The following is a 21,764-nucleotide window of genomic DNA, read 5'->3' as shown; positions in this document are numbered from 1 at the left end:
ACCGAATCAAGTACTGACCTGTGAGAGAGTCTTCTTCCTTCCTGGTCCTGTGTCCTTGTGGGAAGCACAGATGTTCCTAGAACAGCATCATCTGGAAGATAATGACACGTTAACATGGAGGGATATAGGGAAACGCTCTGAGATTTTTTTTTCTTTATATTCTGAGATTTTGACCTCATCCAAACAGTCTAGAATTGTCATGGGGCTAAAGCAATTTAATCATAAAGTATGTAAATAAGTAAGTAAATAATTGGTTAAAAAATTAAATGTCTTTACTCATATGAGTCCCTTCTACTGGACTGACAATGAAAAGTTAAATATTACTTTCAAAAAATTCTCTCTCTCTCTCTCTCTCTCTCTGTGTGTGTGTGTGTATGTGTGTGTTTGTGTGTACATATACATGCATTTGTGTTTGTGTGAGTATGTGTGTGTATGTGTGTATGTGAATGCATTTGTGTTTATATGTGTATGTGGGTGCATGTGTATGCATTTGTGTTTTAAGGAGGGTTGGTATATCCATGTGTCTATGTGTTGTTACTTTTACTTAGGTCATAGGCCTTAATCTTAAGATGAGAACTCTTTCTCCATCTTAAAATTAACACTGGAAAATCAATGGAAGTAAGTGACTGTTTATCTTCTCCAGCATAGAACCTTAGCATTTATAGTTTCACATGGCAAAAGATGCTCCTCAGTTGGTGAGCCTCTGTCTAGAACAAATCAAATATATTATGTCCATTTTATATTTTGTTTGTCTTGTTTTGTTACTGATGTGTTGGTTTTGAAATCTCAGTGACCCTATATCTAAGTCATAAATTTCTAAGAAAGAATGAAATATGACTCATCTTTCCACATTGTATTTTGCCCTTTTATTTCTTCTGGAAAAAAAAAATCTGTAAAGACTTTATGATGTGAGTGACATCACCAAAATGTTTAGTGATTGTGAGTCAGGATTTATCTTGCTGTCAGACAGAGGGCTCCCAATTTGAAAAGTGTTGCAATAGGTTTCCTCATTTTAAAATCTCATTTTAAAGTCTCTCTTTAGACTTAAAAAATATCATACAATTTTTATTTAATCATTGGTAGCATTAAGTCTACAGAAGATTTTTGAAACAATTGTTTTTAAACAACCTTAAAAAGAAAAATGAAAAACAAAATTCTTAGTCATTAATAAATTTATTTATTTATTTATTTATTTATTTATATATTTAGACTTTGCTTCTCTGTTGCTGTGATAATGCACTGGTTAAAGCCTTTTGCAAAGTGCGTTTATTTGTCTTAAAACTTACACTTTATAATTAAGAGAAACCAAAGGAGGAACAAGCCAGGATCTGAAGCATAGACTATGGAGGAGGACTGTTTACTGTCTTACTATCCATTGCTTGCTTGGCTTACTTTCTTAATATAAACTAGGAGGACCACCTTCCCAGTGATGACACTACCAAAGGTATCCTGGGATGGCCTATATCAATAATCAACCAAGAAACTGCACACACAGACACATCACAATCCAATTTAATGATAAAGATTCTTTAGTTGTGGTTCCCTATTCCTGGGAGAATCCACTTTGTGTCATGGTGACAAACAATAACTAACAAAGTGAACCCCTTGTCAACTCGACCCACAGATACATCCCAATTAAACCTAATCTTTTCTTTCTTGTTTATCACCAAAATCTCATGTTAATATTTCAATTTTAAAAGTCTTCAGTCATTGAAAAATTATTCCAGTACTTTAAATATTAAATATATTTTTAAAGTGACACATTTTTTTTTGCTTGTGTTCTCTTGTAAGCTTAGAAATAAGTTACACAACCTCTTACTCCAAAAGGAAGAACCAGGTTGTAAAAAATTTTTACTAAAGCAAAACTAAAGTTTAGCAGAATAACTACAAATTTCTCAATGTCTAACATCTTAGATATCTTGAACTTCCTCATGGTGTTCTTAGCTCCAAAGGGCTTGGAAAGCACCATTTATCCCACTCTGCCACACAAACAGCTAGTTTTGCATGCCCAGGCTAGCTCTACTCCACACCTGTTCCTGTCGTTGTTGGCCATCCCATGGTTAATTCTATCATATCCAACATGTTGTGGTCCTAACTACAACAGAAGCTATACCTTCAGCAAGAGCTTGTGGTCTCTATGCAGGGATGCGAACCTGGCCATATAATCCCTACCATCAGCTTCCTTCCCTGATCCACTGGGGTTTCCACTGTAACTGGGGCCCTGAACCAAGGGCCTCTTCTGGCTCCCACAGTTCCAAACCTTGGCTTCTTCCTTCCTTGTCCTGTTCAGTACAGCAGCTTCAATGCTATCAAAACCAGTGTTACCTGAGAGATTCTTACACAGTTCTATGTTCACATGCTAGTTTGAATTTCAGCCTTGGTCTAAGCTATCCAGCCTACTAACCTGAATTAGCTGTCCCAGTAAAGCACAAAAGTTTTCACTCGTACGTATTCTTCAAATATACAAAAACATCCCTTATAGAGTCCTTGCTTCCCTCTGAAGTATTTTGTCAGCTACTACTTCCTACAGTTCTTTTGGCATTGTCTTCCAAGTTCCCATTACATCAGAGTAAGCCCCAAGTACTAAATGTTTTTTTTTTTTTCCCATCCCCAAGTTCTAGAACCCCTTACCTTCCTCCCACATGCTCAAGGCATAAAAGCCACAGCATCTTGTTCATTACAGAAGCACAAACTCTCTTCTATTGCTATAATGAATCACTGACCAAAAATCAACTTGAAAAGGAAAGGGTTTTTTGTTTTATAGCTACAGTCCATCATCGAGGGAAACCTGGCCAGGAACTCTAGGCAGAAATCTGGAGGCAAGAACTGGAGTAGCTGCTTCTACCTCCTTGCTCCCAGTCTCCAGTTAGTCTGGTCTGTCCTTATGATATAACCCAGGAGCACCCAACCAGGTATGGCACCACAAACAGTGGGTGGGGCCTTCCATATCAATTAGTAATAAGAAAAATGCCTCACATAACACCCGCAGGCCAATCTGATGTAGACAATTTAACATTTGCGGTCTTTCTCCCCAAGTGACTTTAGTTTGTATCCAGTTCACAGAAAACAATCAGGTGAAAATACTGTCACCAAGTTTTCTTGCAAAGACAATGCATAAGGAAAACGTTACACCTCCCCAAATTTTATTATATTGTAATTGATGCCTTTATATTAGATTCCAATTTGGGGATACGGTGTATTGTTTCCATGTGTATGCATTGTGTAATGGTTACATCAAGGTAACCAGTGTCACTATAGTTTCATATATTTATTATTTCTTTGTGATAGTTGCATGCAAACTCCTTTCCTTCAATTATTTTAACACTTATGACATTATAAAGTTAGCAGTATTGCCCAGTGATGTCGGCAAGTGTCATAACTACTTTCTTTAGTCATACAGCATCCTTAAACCTATAGCTCAAAGTTGCTCACAATCCCCTTACCTGACAGTTATTTTTTGTTGTTGTTGTTTGTATTTGTTTTTGGTGCAGAGTCTCGTAATTCTGGATTAACTTTCTCAAATACTAAATATATATGAGATCATTCAGCGTGTTCTCTTTCCACTTTGGTATGTATTTGTCATAATATCTTCAGGTCCATTGACCCAAATGAAAGTGAAATTTTTATTATTACCATGGGTGCATAGTACCCCAGCATCTCTACATTACATAGTTTCCTTATCTATTCTTCTACTGATGAACACTCAGACTGAATTCATGCCTTGGCTATTAAGAATTCTCCTACAATAAATACAAGAATAAAGGAGAATCTTCAACATATTAATATCTTTTTATTTAGCATGTATTCAGCATTGGAAATTGTTAGGTAACATTGTAGTTCTGGTTTTAATTATTTTGTGAACTCTCATAATATTTTGTATAATATATTCAAGATATATTTCTTTAAAAATGTATGAATGATGTACAGGTGAATGGAAATTTACTGAACACCAGTAATCATCCAAGCTATGAGTCTTAAAATCTCAATAAGATATTATTTCACTTCGGTTAGCTGTCAGCAAAGACATAAATAGATTAAGTAGAAAAAGATATATTTAAATGCTCTCTTTCTCTCTCTCTCTCTCTCTCTCTGCTGTGTATGTATATATGTATAACTGTCTCTACTACCATATACATGTGGAGGTCAATATACAAATTCAAAGAGTTGGTTCTCTTCACCAACCATGTAGGTCCTGGGGATTAAACTTAGTTAACCAGGTTTAGCAGCAAGCATGATCTTTTACCCACTGAGGCACCTTGCTGGTCCTGATATGTCAGTTTGACATGTATATTCCATTTAAATACTAGCATAAATTTCTAGTTTGACAACTTTTGAGGCCAGTTTTCTATGTTCCAAAGTGCAGTTTTCACTCAAACTTCAATGTTTTGTAAAAAAATAATGTAATATGAATGAAACTAAACCATGGAGCTTTTCTAATTGAAGTTAATATAAATATAATAATAAAACTGTTGGTTAATATGATTCGAAGCGTACATGTCTATTTTAAGAAAATCTATTTAAAAACCACTTTTGTCTAACAATTTGTATTTGTTGTTATTATTTTTTGTTTATTTTTTTTGAGACAGGATAACATATGGCCCATGTGTTTAGTTAAGACTGAACTTGAAATCTCAATATTCCTCCAAGCCTGGCTCTGATAATTGCAAAGAGATATTTAGTACTACAAAGTGAAACTATGTCTTAAAACTTCACTATTCAGAGTTACAATGTCTACTCTAAAGACTTCCTTAAAGATAGTACTATGGAATCAAAGCATACATGAACTTTAAAAAAAATCACTTAATATTAGAAAAATCATTCTAAAGTAATTAATCCTTATAACACTAGAAATGAATATATCTCAACATGTGCTGTAGGTATGTACTTTTTACTGAGTTATTGAAACAACATGTCCAACCATTGTTTTGAAAGGTGGAAGGTAAATGTACAAATACAGATAGAGTCTCATCTCTAGAACCTTCCCTGACCTCTGATGCTGCCTCTTCCCTTCCTCCCATCATCAGGAGACATTTCTTATGGTCATCCTGAGAATGGGTACAGCAAGCAAATACCAACTTCGCCTTTAATTCCACGGCTTCCTGATGAGAGTGAACAATAAGATCCTGACAGTTACTCTGTGAAAAAATATTACCATCACTCTTTTCCATTCCATTTAATAACTGTCGGGAATGTACATATTTGCATTTTAAATAGTCCTGCCTGGTTACACTAAATGGGTCACAAAACAAAATCAAAGGGACTTCAGGTGGGAGATAGGAGAGAGTGTGGGTCAAAAGGTAGTCAGGATGCATTATACTCAATACAATGTTGTCAACTAACTTATTCTAAAAAGTATACAAAATGAATTATATATATATATATATATATATATATATATATATATATATATATAAAACAAAATAAAATTTGCATTTACTCTTACTTTTACCAGTTTTTTTAACACTGGGTATGTTCTTTATTTGGGTCTTAGCACATCCTGAAATACCCAGTGCTGGTTAAGATGCTTTGGTTGGGGCTGGAGGGATAGCTTGGCAGTCAAGATCACTTGCTGCTTTGGCAGAGACAGTTAAGTACCTAGTACCCACACAGCAGCTTACAACTGTCTTTAACTTCATTTTTTGAGGATCTGTACCCTACAAGTGCTGCATGCACATGGTCCACAAACATACATTTGGGCACATATGCACTTAAAATAGAAATATATAAATGTATTAAAAGAAGCTACAATATACAAGCATAAGAATATTCAACAAAACTATACACCCACAATTCAATCCTATAGAAAAAACAAAACAGTTGTGTCACATGAGTGACAATCAGTCTTTTCTGCAGGCGTAGCAGGGTTTAGATATTCAGATGCTCCCTAAAACTCATTTGTGGTTTTTGTTGTTGTTACTGTTGTTTTGTTTTTGTCTTTTTTTGTTTGTTTGTTTCTCTTGTTTTTATTCTGAGACACCCTCCATCACCCAAGTTTTCTGCTCTGGGCCATTTTTACTCAATGTAGGATAATACTTTGATATTGGTATTTGGTGTTGCTACTTGTAGCATGCATCTATGCACTGGAGTCAGGGACAGCAGTTGAATTCGGGTTGCTGAAATAGTAGTCAATGTAGGCAAATCCCACTTGAACCACAACAGGTGTCAAGGCTCCTTAGCTTTTAGATACTCTTTCCAAAGAGGAAATGCTGGGCTGGGCACTTCTTGTCTTTTAAAAAACAATATAAATTTTTTGGTTCCTTGCTGCAGGACCAAAGCTCATGCATTCAACAAGCACTTAAAAATAAACTGACTCTAAAAATAATAATAATAATAACATTTACTGAGTGTTTAATTGCTATCAGAAACTATGCTATTTTTTCTACTTGTGAATAACTTTTATCAAAATCTGTATAAAACATTCATTATTCTTGCAATCATTTAATGGCAAGGAAACAAAGACTTAAGTAAATAGCCTATCATTCGAGAACAAGTAGTGAATGGGTAGAGTCACCATTCTGTGAAACTTGAGTCCCCTTTGGGCTTCTAAGTTTCATTGATAATGAATTCAAGAAAAGATTTAAATAGAGGTTCAAAGACTGTGTGTGTGTGTGTGTGTGTGTGTGTGTGTGTGTGATTAAAAGAAAAACCTTATAGCAATCAAACTGTAGCTCCTCAGTAGAAGCCCAGAGAAGAAAGGAGGTGAGAAAGGAAAATCCATGCCCTGTTGGGGTAGCATGGTGCCAGATACCGGCAAACAAGCTGTCACATGGTAGGGAGGAAGCTTTGAAGAAAATATTTTGTGTGTAGGGGAAGGCATGGAATGTTAAGGAAAGCAAACAGCAAAGGGGTAGTAACAAGACTAGAATTCAGACTTTTCTGAATTCAGAAAAATAGACCGACTTATGACCTTCACATGGCTGTGGCCCAGTACTAAGGCCAAGGATTCTGGGAAGGAAAAATTCAATACCCCATTAAAGAGTGAATTATTCAGTCAGTCTCTAGCATGGCTTAAGGTGAACTCACCTTCCTGAGGTGGTTCCTCAACCAAAGAAATTGAACCAGCCCAATTTAAATGTTAGATGTAGACCCAATAGTTTGAGTCAAAGAAGGCAAACTAGAATATGAAATTGAAGCACATTCAGCCACAGGGTCTACCATAGGAAAGGTTCCGAGGGCTAAAGGGCTCCCTAGAAAAGGCAGGTTGTCCTTCTCGATATGCCTACAGCCTAAGGATATTTTTATTACCAAAAAGCAGCTTCGGAGAGCTATGGGAATGGAAGAATATATGAGTGGAAAGCAAATACACAGAGCAATAATCCCACTGACTCAAACAGTCCCAAAGAAGAAAGGACACCTCCAATAAATGAGGAACAGAGGAGCAGAACTTTTAGTTCTTTGCCTGTGCTTTTGGTGTGTTTAAACTTTGTTCTCCAAGAAAGTTTCGGATAAGGATTTAATTTTCTGTAGGTCTACCTCTCAGGAGAAAGTGGGCTGGCCCGAGGCTTTGGATAATGTACATCTCAAGTGATTATCTCCTCTAAAGGACAAAAAGGTACTTTGCATTTCTAACTCACTCTCAGAGGAACAATTGTCCTCTTCACCTTTACTTTCTGAGCCTCAAGGAAAGTTTCTAGATGGGCCAATAAGACCTCTAACAAGTCTTCTGCAGCCCATTTTCTCCTGAATAAGTTTAGGAGTCAGTATGTGTGATTCTGAAACACAGCTACCAATTTCAATGTAAATTTTCTCCCCTTTTATTTGAAAATAGTTTTGTCCTCCCTTGTTGGACCCTACACTGCTTAGGTGACCAAGAACCTGTGACAAGATATCCCAGGCACCTAGTGAAAGAGCAAATACTATTGTTCTACTAAAAGATTCTCAAAAATGACTTTTAATAGCATTATGCTTTTGCCCAGTTCACAGTGCTTCACTCAGCCAGCATCAGAGAAATGCCCTCCAGAAGCAAATGGGAACAAATACAGACTGCTGGGTGGTACACACAGAGTGAGAGAACTTGGAACATTCAGCCCTATATTGGACATCTCCATTAAATCCTTCCCATCAGGGTTCAGGGAACTCTGTAGAAGAGGATGCAGAAATAATATAAGAGCCAGAGTAAATAGAGGACATCAAGAGACACACGCCATTTTAAAACCACAAGGTCTGGACTCATAGGAACTCTCAGAGACTGAGGTAGCATGTGCGTGGGGTTTACACCAGATGGGATCCTGGGGCTGAAAGAAGACAGTGACATAGCGTTCCCTACTCCTAAGACAGACGTTATCTCCTCTTGATAACCACTTACAAATCAAAATTTAGTTTTCTCTAAAGAAGTCCCAGTGAGAAAAGAAACTACAAGCCGGGCGGTGGTGGCGCACGCCTTTAATCCCAGCACTTGGGAGGCAGAGTTCGAGGCCAGCCTGGTCTACCGAGTGAGTTCCAGGACAGCCAAGGCTATACAGAGAAACTCTGTCTCGAAAAACCTAAAAAAAAAAAAAGAAAAGAAAAGAAAAGAAACTACTTTTTAAGGGTAGGCTGCAAGTCCTGCAGTAGTTGGTCAGCAGAAAATGAACTCAAGTCATTATTATCTACTAGAATGTGTGTTGCCAGACAAAAAAACAAACAAACAAAAACAAAAACAAAAACAAAAAACAAAAACAAAAACAAAACAACAACAACAACAAAAAACAGTCAAAGTTATTGTAAACTTCCCCAAATCATTTACATGTAAAGATTAGCTGTTACTAGCCTCTGAATTTTGCTTATGTGAACAATAACTTTCCCATTCAATGCAGGAATCATAAATATTATTTGTTCACTGTTCAGTGTTTGTGGAAGATACTTAAGAGCAGAACATATCTGGTTGTGCATATTTCTACAATTGTAATTTTGACTGCTAACTTTACTAATGAGGCTTGTTTGATAACATCAAAGACATTGCCTAAGAAAAGCAAAATGTCAAAATGCTACATGGGTAGCATTCAACAGAAAAAAGCTGCAGCATGCAATCAAGTCAGGAGACTAAGTGTTAGAGTCTCTTCTCTCTTTCTCTTCCTGAGTCACTTGATTTCATTTGCATAACTAGCTCTTGATGAAGTGATTCCTGAGTTTTCAAGATATTATCATCGTGGCATTGATCAGTCTGTGTAAATCAGAACCCAGTAATTAAAATGCATGTGGGGAGGTAGATGCAGATGGCAAAAATTGCAGCTTCACAAATTCAGTATAATTTTAAAAGTCCAGGGTTAGCAGCTGAAAGGACAGGTGACAGATGAGAGAGAAGAGCTGAGTCACCAGATGATGCTTATATTCCAGTATGACAAAGCAATCTTCCTTCTCTATGAACCTTTTACTCTGATAAAAATTGAAGTCACAGCATCTAACAGCATTTTCCTTGTATTGACTTTCAGTGATATTTACCTTACCTATCTATATTCAAAAAGCATAATAATGCAAGCTGAAAGTACAGATATATCTGCTCAGGTAGTGTTAAGAATTTCAGGATGGAAAAAAACAGTAGAAAGGAAGTGCATGGACATTTAAGAGTGGCTTTTGTGTAACAATGCACTGTGTTCTGACCAAAGTAACTCAGGCTTGGTCCTTTTCAGTCAATTTTCATACCCCCTACTGTGATGATCCTAGCATTTTTATTATAATATCTTGCATATATTTCTCTGGTTTTAACTTCCATAACTCACACTACAATATCATTCTACTTACACTCAGAATTAAAAGTTTTAGGAGCTTGCGAGGTTTTAAAAATAATTGATGTGTAGCCATTTGTTGAGTAAGTCCAGTTTCAGGACTTGGATATGGATAGTATTTCCATGCTATTAATAAAATAGGACAATGATGTAGCTGTCTAATTTTTAAGGCCTGTATTTTTGTCCCCTCACTAACAACCACTTGATAATGTGAAAGAACTTCATATTCCCCCCAAGGGAAGATTTATATAGCAAAAAACACTTATTTACACACTGCTGCATAGATCATTTATTCTTATTTCTTGACAGCTTTTTGTTTAAATAAATACTACTTTTCTGTCTACCGTGTATCTACCACGATATGCACTTGCCATAATATTGTTATCATTAATATATACAGTTTTATACATTTTACTTAGAAAAAAATGAGTGTTGAATTTACCAAGTGACTCAAGAGGAGATACCACCCACATCCCACATGTAAATGGCATGCAGAGATGTGTGTACTTAGTTACACACAAAATGTCAACTCTTTTAATTGTTCAATAAATATTTGTTACACAAATATTTAGCTTCATCTTGCCTTCAAAAGGAACATGATACATAGTAACATTGAAGCAGGGATGATCACTGCCCTGGGATAATTACATGTCTTTATAGGAGAGATGAACAAATCTATTAAGGAAAATTCTGAGACAGAGGGCACATGTTATCTGAGAGTCTAGAGAAGGCTCTATCGCACAAAGAAACTGTGGCTGTTACAATAGGCCAGGCACGACAACTGAGAATAAAACTGGCACGCACTAAATGCAGGCTTTAGGATGTGCTTGCAGTACAGGGACTTTTAGTTGGCAAAGGTGAGCACACACCCAACAGCAAGTTCGATGACTAGCTTTCAGCATTCAGCAAGGCATTGACTAGCCAGAAGACACAAATACTATTTTCTAATAATTTCTTAAAGACTCAAGTATCATTATATTTTAATATTTCATTCATGTATATATATGTATGTACGTATGTATATGTATGTATGAATGAATGAATGTATATATATGCGTGTGTTTTGCTTGCATGTATGCCTTTGTATCGTGGGCATTCAGTACCTGCAGCAACCAGAAGAGGGTGTTGGGTTCTCTGGAACTGGAGTTACAGATGGTTCTTTACTGCTATGTGTGCTGAAAACAGAATCCAGGTCTTCTGCAAGAGCAGCTGTGCTCTTGAACCAGCTCTCTAGCCCCTCACAATGGATTAGGTTTACCATAACTTAAAAATTCTAGGGTAAGCATCTTTAATAGTATGAGAAGCTTTATCACAACAGCTACTGAAAATAGTGTGTAGTTGTTTCTTTTTTGATTTGCAATCTTAAAAATTAGTACAATCACTACAGAAGCAAATAGATTAATAAGTAATCTCTTTTACTTAATTACTTCATCAAAACTATACTGATTGTGTATGCCATTTACTTGCTAGTTAACTTTAAGCACCTCCCACTGAAGACTTTATGGGTGATTAAAGGGGTGATTCATTATATTTGTACTTCTCGCTGTTCTTACCAATGCTAATTATAATTCTTCTAGAGAGAGAGAGAATGGATTATTCTTTCAATGCATTTGTGAAATGCATATATAGAGCAAATACCAGACCTTTAGTGAAAGTCTTTTAATGTCACATTATATTTAATCTGATGAGTTTTGCTTATTTTCAAGTGTACTCACTCTTGTTGTAAAATTGAATCACTCTGGTCATAACTGTCTTTTTTACCATGCTTTTGAGTTTTTCATGCATCGTAGTTTGGACAAGATTCAGTCTTTCTGTTCTCTACCAAAAGTGTCCCGTTTCTTGGAGGCCTGCTTTTTTCTGAAGAATGAGAGTGGATCTGGGGGAGATGATAGATGGAAGTGAGCTAGAAGGAGTGGAGGGAGGAGAAATCGTATTGTATTAGTATTGTAGTGTAGCGTATTGTTACTGTAGTGTATTGTATTAGAGAAGAATTTATTTTCAAAAGTAAAAAAAAAGAATCAACACCGTTTAAAGGCTATATAAATCATAGCCATCACCTTTCTGGATTTATTGTCAGTCTTGCTTACTAATCTGTCACACTGAACTTCACCTGCCTTCATGCCTGATGCCCTCCCCTTTCCTCTGGGCCACTGTTTTCTTCTTCTCTCTTAATTTCAGTGTTAAACCTCCTAGGACTCACTGTGGCCACCTGGGTTTGCATACATTTAAGCCTCTCTTCCACTGATTCTGTGCTTTGCAGCACATGCTTACCTTTTGTGGAATTCATGTCTAAATCCTTCTGTTTGCTCATGTGGAATTCTAATAAATCCATTACCACAGTATTGTTCAAAATGAAATCTTGTCCATTGGTTGATTGCACAGAACTGCTCAACATACCTTTCCCAATTCCAGTAAATACCAACTTTATCTTTTTCAGTTATTAAACACAAAGACCCTAGAGTTGTACTTGAAATTCCCATTTTTCACATATCAATGTTAGAATGCCTACTTAGGGTTAATTTGAAAACGCATCCTGTAGCCCAATTAAAAAAAAAATGGGAGCAGAAGAATAGATATTTCACAGAAGGTGAACCTCTACTAGCCCTTCAATGGATGAAAAGATGTTCAATTTCATTCAGAAGAAGATAAATGAAAACTAAAACTTCCCTGATACACTATTCCTCATATGTAATGTTGGCAAAGGTTTAAAAGCTTAACAGTACAGTCTGTTGTAAGGCTGTAGAAAAAAAAACAGCATGCATATATATGTTTGTGTTTAATATTGCAATATTGTATAATGAATGTGGAAAGGAACTTTGCAAAATTGATCAAATACAATGTATGAATACATCTATTGGGTACAATAACATTACATTTTGGAGCATATATATTCATACAGATGCATATATATAAATATAAACTTATTAAAAACTATATATAAAATATTTAATACTTCCTATTATGGTCCTATTTTATTTATAAGACCATAACATTCTTGTCAATTATGTGTCTCTGTTTATGTGTGTCTGTGTGAGAGAGGGTGGGAATGGGGGAGGGAGAGGGAGAGGGGGAGGGAGAGGGAGAGGGAGAGGGAGAGGGAGAGGGAGAGGGAGAGGGAGAGGGAGAGGGAGAGGGAGAGGGAGAGGGAGAGGGAGAGGGAGAGGGAGAGGGAGAGGGAGAGGGAGAGGGAGAGGGAGAGGGAGAGGGAGAGGGAGAGGAGGATCTAGATGTTTTAAGTATATGTGTGCATGAGTACTCTCACACACAAAAGTACTCAGTTAATTGCAGCAGATGAATATTGAAAACATATCAAATGTCAATCTGTTAAAATTTGTGGCAAAATAATAGCATACCTACTTATGAAGCATGATATAGTTATGAGAGGGAATTTGCAACATATTGTGCATGTGTGTTACTTTTCTAAAAATGTTTTGGGAAGCAATAACAAAGCAAATAAACAAAGTATGAAAGTATACATGTTTCATTTTGATATATTTTATTTGCTCATTTCTTTTGGAGACTGTGTCTTATTATGTAACTGTGAACTTACAGAGATCCACCTGCCTCCAAGTGCTGTTCTTAAAGGAATGCACCATCATGCCACAGTATCATTTTATTTTTAAGATAGAAAAATAAATTGTGAAAGAAAGTACAAAGAAATATTAGGAAGATCAATTTAAAAAATTTGTGTACAGCAAGATTCAGAAAACCAAGTTCCATAGGATCAATGAACTCAGCTTCAAAGGTTAGATACGGTTTGTTACACATAGCCATATGTATTTATTTATATACTGTATATATATTTTTCATGGCTGCTTTATCATTATTATACCACAGTGAAGTTGTTGTCATAGAGACCATGACTTCTGCAGGTTGGAAAATGTATTCTTTGGACTTTTACAAATCCTGTGACCCTTTATATGTCAACATAGAGGAATGTGTATGGTGGTGGTGAGTACAATGTTTATATACAAATTGTAGCAAGGATACTGTACAGTATCCTCAATGTCCCACACAATGCCTTTTCAGCAGCTGCATCCCACGAACTACCTGAATTACTTAGCCTTTCACATCTGCAGATGATTTGTGTAACTGAGAACTAAGAATATCTTTAATTGCATTTAGTCTTTAATCCACAGAGTTTCCTCTTGTCAGTAAATAATAGAGTGTAACAATGTATATACTATTTCTAACATGCTCAATACATAGATGCTCTAACAATGAATCAGAGTTTGTGCATGGGCTATATGCAAATATTTTTCTACTTTAACATGAGTGACAAGCATTTATAGATTTTGGTATCTGAGGGAGGTCCTGGCATCAGCCTACTGAGGATGTTGAGGGATAAATAAACCCCTCTACCACCCTTTTTTTTTCCTGCTCGATCCATTCTATACACAGAGGTCTTCTTGGTCTTTCTCAAATATGCAGCTTTTGCCCACCATTAGAATTTATACTTTCTGTTCTTTGTGTGACTCATGCAGCAATTTTTGGTTTTGTTGTTTATTTATCTATTCTATTGAATAGAAAACCCAGGGCTTTGCACACGTTAAGTAAGTGTCCTACCACTGAGGTATACCTCTAGCATCTTCATCGTAGTCAAATATAATTAGTTTGGTGGATTCCGCCTTGATGAGTTTAGTTACTTTGCACATGATTCAGCTTCTTACTGACTGAACAATGCTTCTTGCCCTTCTTGGATATTAGTTTATTATGACTCTATCCATTTGACTTATTTAATTTTTTGTATCTATTATCGATTATCATGACATGCTCCTAACTTCTAGTACATTCGTATAATTTTGTCATTACATGTGTGTGTGTGTGTGTGTGTGTGTGTGTGTGTGTGTGTGTACGTGTCTGGGGTGCTCATCCACATATGTGCACATGCATTTAGAGACCAGAAGTCAGGGTCAAATGTCTATCTCCTTTGTTCTCAACTTTACTTTATTTTTTCAATGAAAATTTTTTTTCTTGAACTTTCGGAAAGCATAAGAAGGCCTCCTGTTTCTGCCTCTGCAGTACTAGGATCACAAGAACATGTCACTGCACCCAGCATTTTCTTAGGTGATAGAGTTCTGAATTCAGATCCCCGTGCTTGTGTAGCTTTGTTTCTAGCTTTCCAGGCAGGCCTATTTTTATTCTTTCTCTAGCCTCATCAAAAGGTAATCTTTTTAAAGAGAGTTTGTTGAAATGTATTTATTGATGTAGCCCAAATATCTAATGGCTTTTATAACTGACATATGGTAGTCTTCTCTAAAAATAAAAAAAGAATGTTTAGTAAATTAAAGAGAATACAGTAAATGTATACATGTTACTCCTTGCTGAAACTTCTTTTGGTACCTTGTATGAAATAGTGGCCTTTCCTTTGCAATTGAGAACGGCAGGTTAGTGTCTCTAAAAATGGATTTTATGCTGTAAAGCAGATGAACAAAGAACAAATCATTGTTAAAGATCATTTACATATACCATACTTCTAGTTATGGCAGTAACACTTAAGGAAACAACTGTATTTCATTAAGAAGACATCTGTTACAAAATAATAAAACATATTTTATAAAAGATAATGAGTAATGTTGCATTCAACAATTTTCTGGTCCTCAGAGGACTAAAAGAAATAAAAGATTGATATAAATATTGTTTGGACTGAGAATATACTACTTTTTATGGGACAATATGAAATGTGAAAAAAATCATTTTCTTCTATTAAAGGGATGCTCAATATATTTTTGGAATGACTTATATTGCACCATACTTTACAATTCCAGGATGTTGCATTTTGGAAGATGTTTGGAATTCATTAAGCAAACTGAAATACATATTTCAGAACTGAAGGTTCTTGTGGACAGAATTCCATGGGATTCATTTGCAACATGCTTCCCAAAAGAAGCTGGCAGAGAAGATTCTCAACATTTAAACTAAACTTCAAGTGCCACTGAAGGATGGAAGTGATAGGCAGTGGGTAGTGACTGAAAACCAGAGGAAAACAAACATCTGTGTGACTGGAAAGCACAAGAGTGAAACTCAGAGAAGGAATCTCTCTGTAATCTAGGAGAGAAGATGTTTAAATTAACATAAAGTACAAATAACTTAAAGAACATTGAGATCAGAAACAAATTTATAAGAACGTGGAGATTTGTGATGCCTTGTTATTTTTCAACCTTCTTTGTCCTTTTTTTTCATTTGTAGTGTATCTATATGCACATGTGTGTGCATACTTACACGTGTGTGCACATCAAGAGGCACTTAGTAGAGACTGTGTGTCTTTATTTCTCTATACCTTACTGTTTTGAGACAGAGTAGCTCACTGGATGTTAAGCTCGATGATTCAACTAGACTGGCTGCTCAGAAAGGCTCCAGGATCATCCTGTTTTCTCGAAGCTAGCACTGGGATTTTAGGATTGCAGGCACACATCACCACACCTAGCATTTTTTAGTGAGGGCTGGGGATCTGAATTCAGGCCCTCATGCTTGCACTGACAGCACTTTCCTGACTCAGAACCTCCTCAGCCTTACTTTCTGCTTTCGAGCCACTGCATATAAAATGATTCACTGGACATGGACAAGGCAAGGTAGAAATGCAACATAGAAACATTCCCACCTACACATTACTTCTGCTGTATATGATTTGCAGGAAAAAAAAATTGTTTAGATATCTATTTCATTCTTCTCGGGTGACCAGATCTGAATTTTGGTTTCTAAGGCAGAGCTAAGTTTGTGTGGAAGAGAATTGTTTCAATTGGCTTTGGTTGATTTCAAAAATAATATATAATATATAAGCCTGAACCACAATTATTTATGTTCAAATAACAAATTATAAGCAATTCTATGTAACTTAACTAGCACATATAAAATGAACGTTTGAAGGGCACCTTCTTGGATAACCAAGTCATGTATAGGACGTGCAGGAAATGTTTAGTTATCTTAATTGTATATGTGTCCCCAAAGTTACCAAAATTATTGAAAAAAATATTGAAATATATTTAAAATGTATTTAAAATAAAAATAAAGCATAATTTTAATTTTATTTACTATATTTAATTTTATTTCTTAGTAGAGAAATAAATTTTTTAAAAAAGTTTTTTTTTTTTTTTTTTTAATTTACTGTATGTGAGCGTTTTGTCTGCATGTATGTACTATGTGGCACGACTGGTGCTGAAAGAGGCCAGAAGAGGGCATCAGATGATGTGAAACTGGAGTTATGCATGGTTGTGAGCAACCACATAGATGCTAGAAGCAAACATGTGTCCTCTGGAAAAGAAGAAAGTACCCTTAACTGCTGAGCCATCTTCCTAGTCTCAGAAACAAACTTATTTTTAATGTTGCGTTTGTTTCTTCAAATTCCAAGCCCATGGTTCTTCTCATACTTAAAACTGAGTACTTTCACTTATGAAAATCTAAAAGTGTGTCTTTCCAATATATGCAATATTTCTCAGTTTCTGGATTTTCTTTCATTCCAATCAATTGGTTTTTGGTGAAACTGGATGTATTTAGATAATTATTTCAACTATAAGCTTATATCAATGTTACATTAAGAATTTGAGCACTGAAGACAAAGACGAGTGTTTGTGTTTTAATTTTATGAAGCAAATAATCATTCAAAGTTATCATATAACATAATTTGCTGTCCAGATAATTATGTTTAGAAAAACCCCAACAGTTCTTACTGTTACAGAAGTTTCTCAGTTTTCATTTTAGTTGGCTAGAGCTGCCTTAACAAGATTGTCACAGGCTGTGTGGCCAATTGACACTTTATTCTCTCAACTTTCAGAGGCAGTTTCCCCAGGGATAAGGTGTCAGGAGCCTTCATTTCTTCTAAACCCTCTCTCTTCAACTTGTACAGGGCTTTTCTTTTCCCTGCTTGGGGTCATTTTTGTGTGCATTCTAATTTTCTGCTCTTATAAGGACACCAATTGGGTTGAATTAGAGCCCATTCCACCAGTCTCACTTGTATTTAATTATCTCTTTCTTTAAAACCTATCTCCAGATATGGCCACATTGTGAGACAAAGGGCCTCAGAGTTCCAACGTTTGAATTTTAAAGAAACACGATTCTTCTCATAATAGCCTTCTTTAAAATTATAGTAAGCCATAAAATGTCACATATCTTAATAATTTACCGCAGATGAAACTGGCGATTCCTTCCCTATTCTTTCTTGCTGTTCCTGCCCTTTAAAAAATATGACTTTGCTTGGAAAGATGAACTGGTAAAATCTGTTCGATCTAAGTCCTTTAAATAACCAGAAAGAACCTTTGGAACACACTCATGAATCATGTTCTCAGCTTTACTTATGTCAAAATCCATTTGGGGACACTTTCTTCCTGAAAATGGTTAATGATCCATGTACTATCTGACAGTTCGAAATGACTTCAATATCTAGTCCACATTTGTGGCCACATTTCAGGGGTACATTTTAATTCTACTGTGGAAACGTGAAAACTTGACATGCTATTAAAAAGGAAGAGCAGAAAAGATGTCAGACCATAGCAAGACTCGATGTAGTCTAACCCGAGTTTCGGCTTTTCTAGCTTTAGTGGTTTTTACGTCTTCTGTATTTCAGATGTAGCTCTTTTACTGAATACTGGTTTTCTAGATTTTATTCGGTGCCCTCCTCTTTTCCTTGAAGAAACAATTTAGAATGCATTGAGAGATTACCAGGGAGACATTTAGCTGCAATGAATTTTTTTTAGAGATTCTCCCATTTTTTATTTTTATTTTATGTATTTTTTTCATTTATGAACTTAACTCATATAACACAACTTTGCCTAAGGAATATTCTATCATTGTTTTATGCATGTAAACCAATGTATATTAAAAAAAAAAACTAGAAGTCTTTTAAAATTTTTGTTATATTAGATGCTACCATAGTGCAGTAAAATCTCAGAGAAATGAGAAATTAGACACCAAGCCACTAAAGATCACTAATGTAGCAGGAAACTTAGAAACATCTATAAGTGAATAAAAGTTGGATATGGGTAAATTTGGTGACTGGCCTCTCTTGGGACTCGTTGCAGCTTGGACAGTTGTTAGTGGATAAAACCAGGGGCTACTTTATGCAATTCAGACTGAAACAACAGATCACTCACATAGCTTTTCCTCCACACCATGTGCATTGGTAGACTATTTTGAAAACAGAAGTAAATGGCATATTTTAATCTCTAATTTTATGAGGTAGATTCTGGTTTTGCTTTCTGCAATTCATGGCTATACAATGCCTATAGGATGAAAATAATTGACAGAACCCAATTATGAGCAAGTTGCTTTGAATGTAGATGGGTGTAGAGAAGCAAAATGATAACAACAAATCTGGAAAGAAGATGTAGATATGTAAGCCAGGTGATTTTTAGTAATAACCTTGGAATCTGGGCCTCACAGTCCCTCTCAAGGTATTAAAATAACTGAAGTGAACTCTGAAGTGATTTGAGGGCACATGCTGCCCCTCTTCTGTGTTTGCTCTAGCATCTAACCCTCCAATGGCACACTGCATCCAGAACTCTAGTACTACCATGGTCTATACGAAAGACCTTAACTCTCACTTAATAACTCCCTTCCCTGCCCTAAAAGATAGAGCTAATGATAGCATGTCTCTTGCAGATTATTGTGGGGACTATTGAAAGAAATAAATGAGGTTACACAGTGAGCAGCAAGATGATAGTGATGTTTAATGCTATTATTGTTCTATTCTTGGTGTTAATGCTTCAAGAAGGATGGCATCCTGGAAATGCAATGGGAAAAGATGATAGAATAGTTCCTAAGACAGTGGTTATTACCAGGAGCCGAGAAGCCTCAAGTTCAAATGGCCTCTCTACTTCTTTACTGAGTGACTGAAGACAAAGATTATTATCCCACATGTGAATATAACTAAGGACTGTATTTACAATCAGAATGAAAAAAAATTAATGCATAAATAAGAAAATATAAGTTGACTTGGATTCTTAAGACAGTTTATTATTATCTTCCCCCTGTTCTAGCAATACTTTCTGCATTATCTCTGAGGAACAATGACATGACCCTTTGTTTACTCCTGGGACATTCGTGCTTTCGTCTATTGACCAGGAATCACTACCTCATCAGGTAAAATAAGATGAGAGTGTGTTCAAAGTACCTAGCAGGTTGCCTGGTTAATGCTTCTATTCTATTCTATCCAGTAGGGAGGGATACATACTATTTTGTTTTGTTTTGTTTTGTTTTGTTTTGTTTTGTTTTTCTAAGAAAATAATGTGCTTAATCCCTGGGGAATGGAACATGTTATGTTATGTTATTTGGTGAATGAGATTATTGTTTTTGAGAAAATAGGGATTAAGAGATGTAGTTGACTTCTCTAGGTGTTGTGCTAATTACATTTCAGGAGACAGTATGGCGGAAACCTCAACCCTGTGGACAGTGCCCCCTTTATCCTCCCTGAACTTTTCACAGCTCAATCCTTTGTGCTAAGCTTAGATTGCTTTAGATTCTGAAGGAAAGCATGCTATACCATTTCCCTCCAGAACTGGCATTAAATTTCAACTCACCTCCCAACAGGACTAGAATATTGTAAGTAAGCACAAAGCTGCTCTGTCTCTATACCTACAGTGTCATTGAAAATCCCCTTGGTGTTGCTATGTCTTATCCGGGCAATGTGCCACAGTTTAGTATAGAAATTCAACTACTGAGTGTTTAAAGCAACATTTTTGTCATCCCCATAGGGTGTTATTTCTCAATCCTTTCTTCCTAGTTAGCCCTCTAAGGAGCTGTTATCCTAGTTACCAGCTGCTTCCGTGCAATAGAAACATCATAGGGATGCTATATATTTAACTGTCGGTTGCTTGTATGTTTGTGTATCTCCTATCACAAAGGGAAGAAGAAATAAGGTAGCTCACATTACCACAAGTACAAACACCAAGTACTGATCATTGAAGGTGATGTTGCCAGCAAAGAATATATTCCCCAAAGGAATATTAAAACTGTGATGATTGTAATGGGTAGTAAGGAGAAGAAGTAAAGGAAAGAATAGACCTTATTCTTTTAATGTGATCAGATAGACTTCCACTTGGGATGCCAATTGGCAAGGATAAACTTGAAGGAAATCCTGCACTAAGACAGGTTTAAAATCAAATTGTGAATTGTTACCGAGAGATCTTTTTACTTCTTTTAATATGAAACCGAGTGGCCTCAAATCTACAGATATTCCACATCAACTTCTGGATTGCAGAAAACATAGATACCACCATGCTATGATTGAGCTACAATTTTTTTCTTAGTCTAGGTTAACTGCACATCTTGAAAAAATAGTGACTAGCAAAGCAAATTTAAAGAAATATTTTATAACTAAATCATTTTACATGATATTCAATTTTAAATTTAATGCCCAATGCTAATGCAATAAATGCTTTTAAAAATTGGAGCATTTGATTATGAAACAAAAGATTAGAACATTACATGTAAGTTAAAATGTCCTTTGACATTGTTGTCTATTTTGATATTATTAAAGCTTTTGAGATGAAGACTTGTATTAGATAATGTGCTTATATTCTTTTATATTTTAGAGATGTATGAATAGATAGATAGATAGATAGATAGATAGATAGATAGATAGATTGATCTCCAGCTTATAATACTCATTTATTATAAGGCTCATTTATTGCTTAAACTGATAGGTGTTTTGTTTTGTTTTATTTTGCTTATCTGTGGAAGGAATTAGCAGAGGTTTTTGTTCTAGTTGTTTTGTTTGTTTGTTTGTTTTTTCAGTCCTTTGTCTTCTTCATGGCCTTTTATACTTGTGGGGTTAAGTTTACCAACCAGAGACCAGCTGTGTCAATTTCTAGTAACTGACTGACATTGTAAACATTTATAACCTGACTTTTTGTAAATCCTGGTCATATTTGTATAGTCTTCACTTAACACACTCCTATAGTCCTTATGATGTTGCAAACATGATTCTAGGTCTCTCAAGCATTCATTCTAAAGCCACTGAAAATTTTTCTAGGCCCAAAACAAAAACAAAAAGTGACAGGAAAACATTAAATGGCTTCTGAAGAGGACAGAATTATGAAGCTAGAACCCAGATATGAATAAGATTGG

General features: G+C 35.8%; 1 long non-coding RNA gene across 1 annotated transcript in view; it reads right to left on the bottom strand.

Annotated features, from left to right (window-relative positions):
* Positions 1-21,764, bottom strand: part of LOC143442541 (uncharacterized) — a 378,775-nt gene that overhangs the window by 257,929 nt on the left and 99,082 nt on the right. Inside the window, exon 2 of the long non-coding RNA XR_013110789.1 lies at positions 19-91. This is a non-coding gene — a long non-coding RNA (uncharacterized LOC143442541). The remainder of the gene's footprint in view (positions 1-18; positions 92-21,764) is intronic.

Source organism: Arvicanthis niloticus, chromosome 6 (assembly GCF_011762505.2).
Source record: "Arvicanthis niloticus isolate mArvNil1 chromosome 6, mArvNil1.pat.X, whole genome shotgun sequence".
NCBI classification, from domain to species: Eukaryota; Metazoa; Chordata; class Mammalia; order Rodentia; family Muridae; genus Arvicanthis; species Arvicanthis niloticus.
This window is presented reverse-complemented; position numbering and strand designations above follow the sequence as displayed.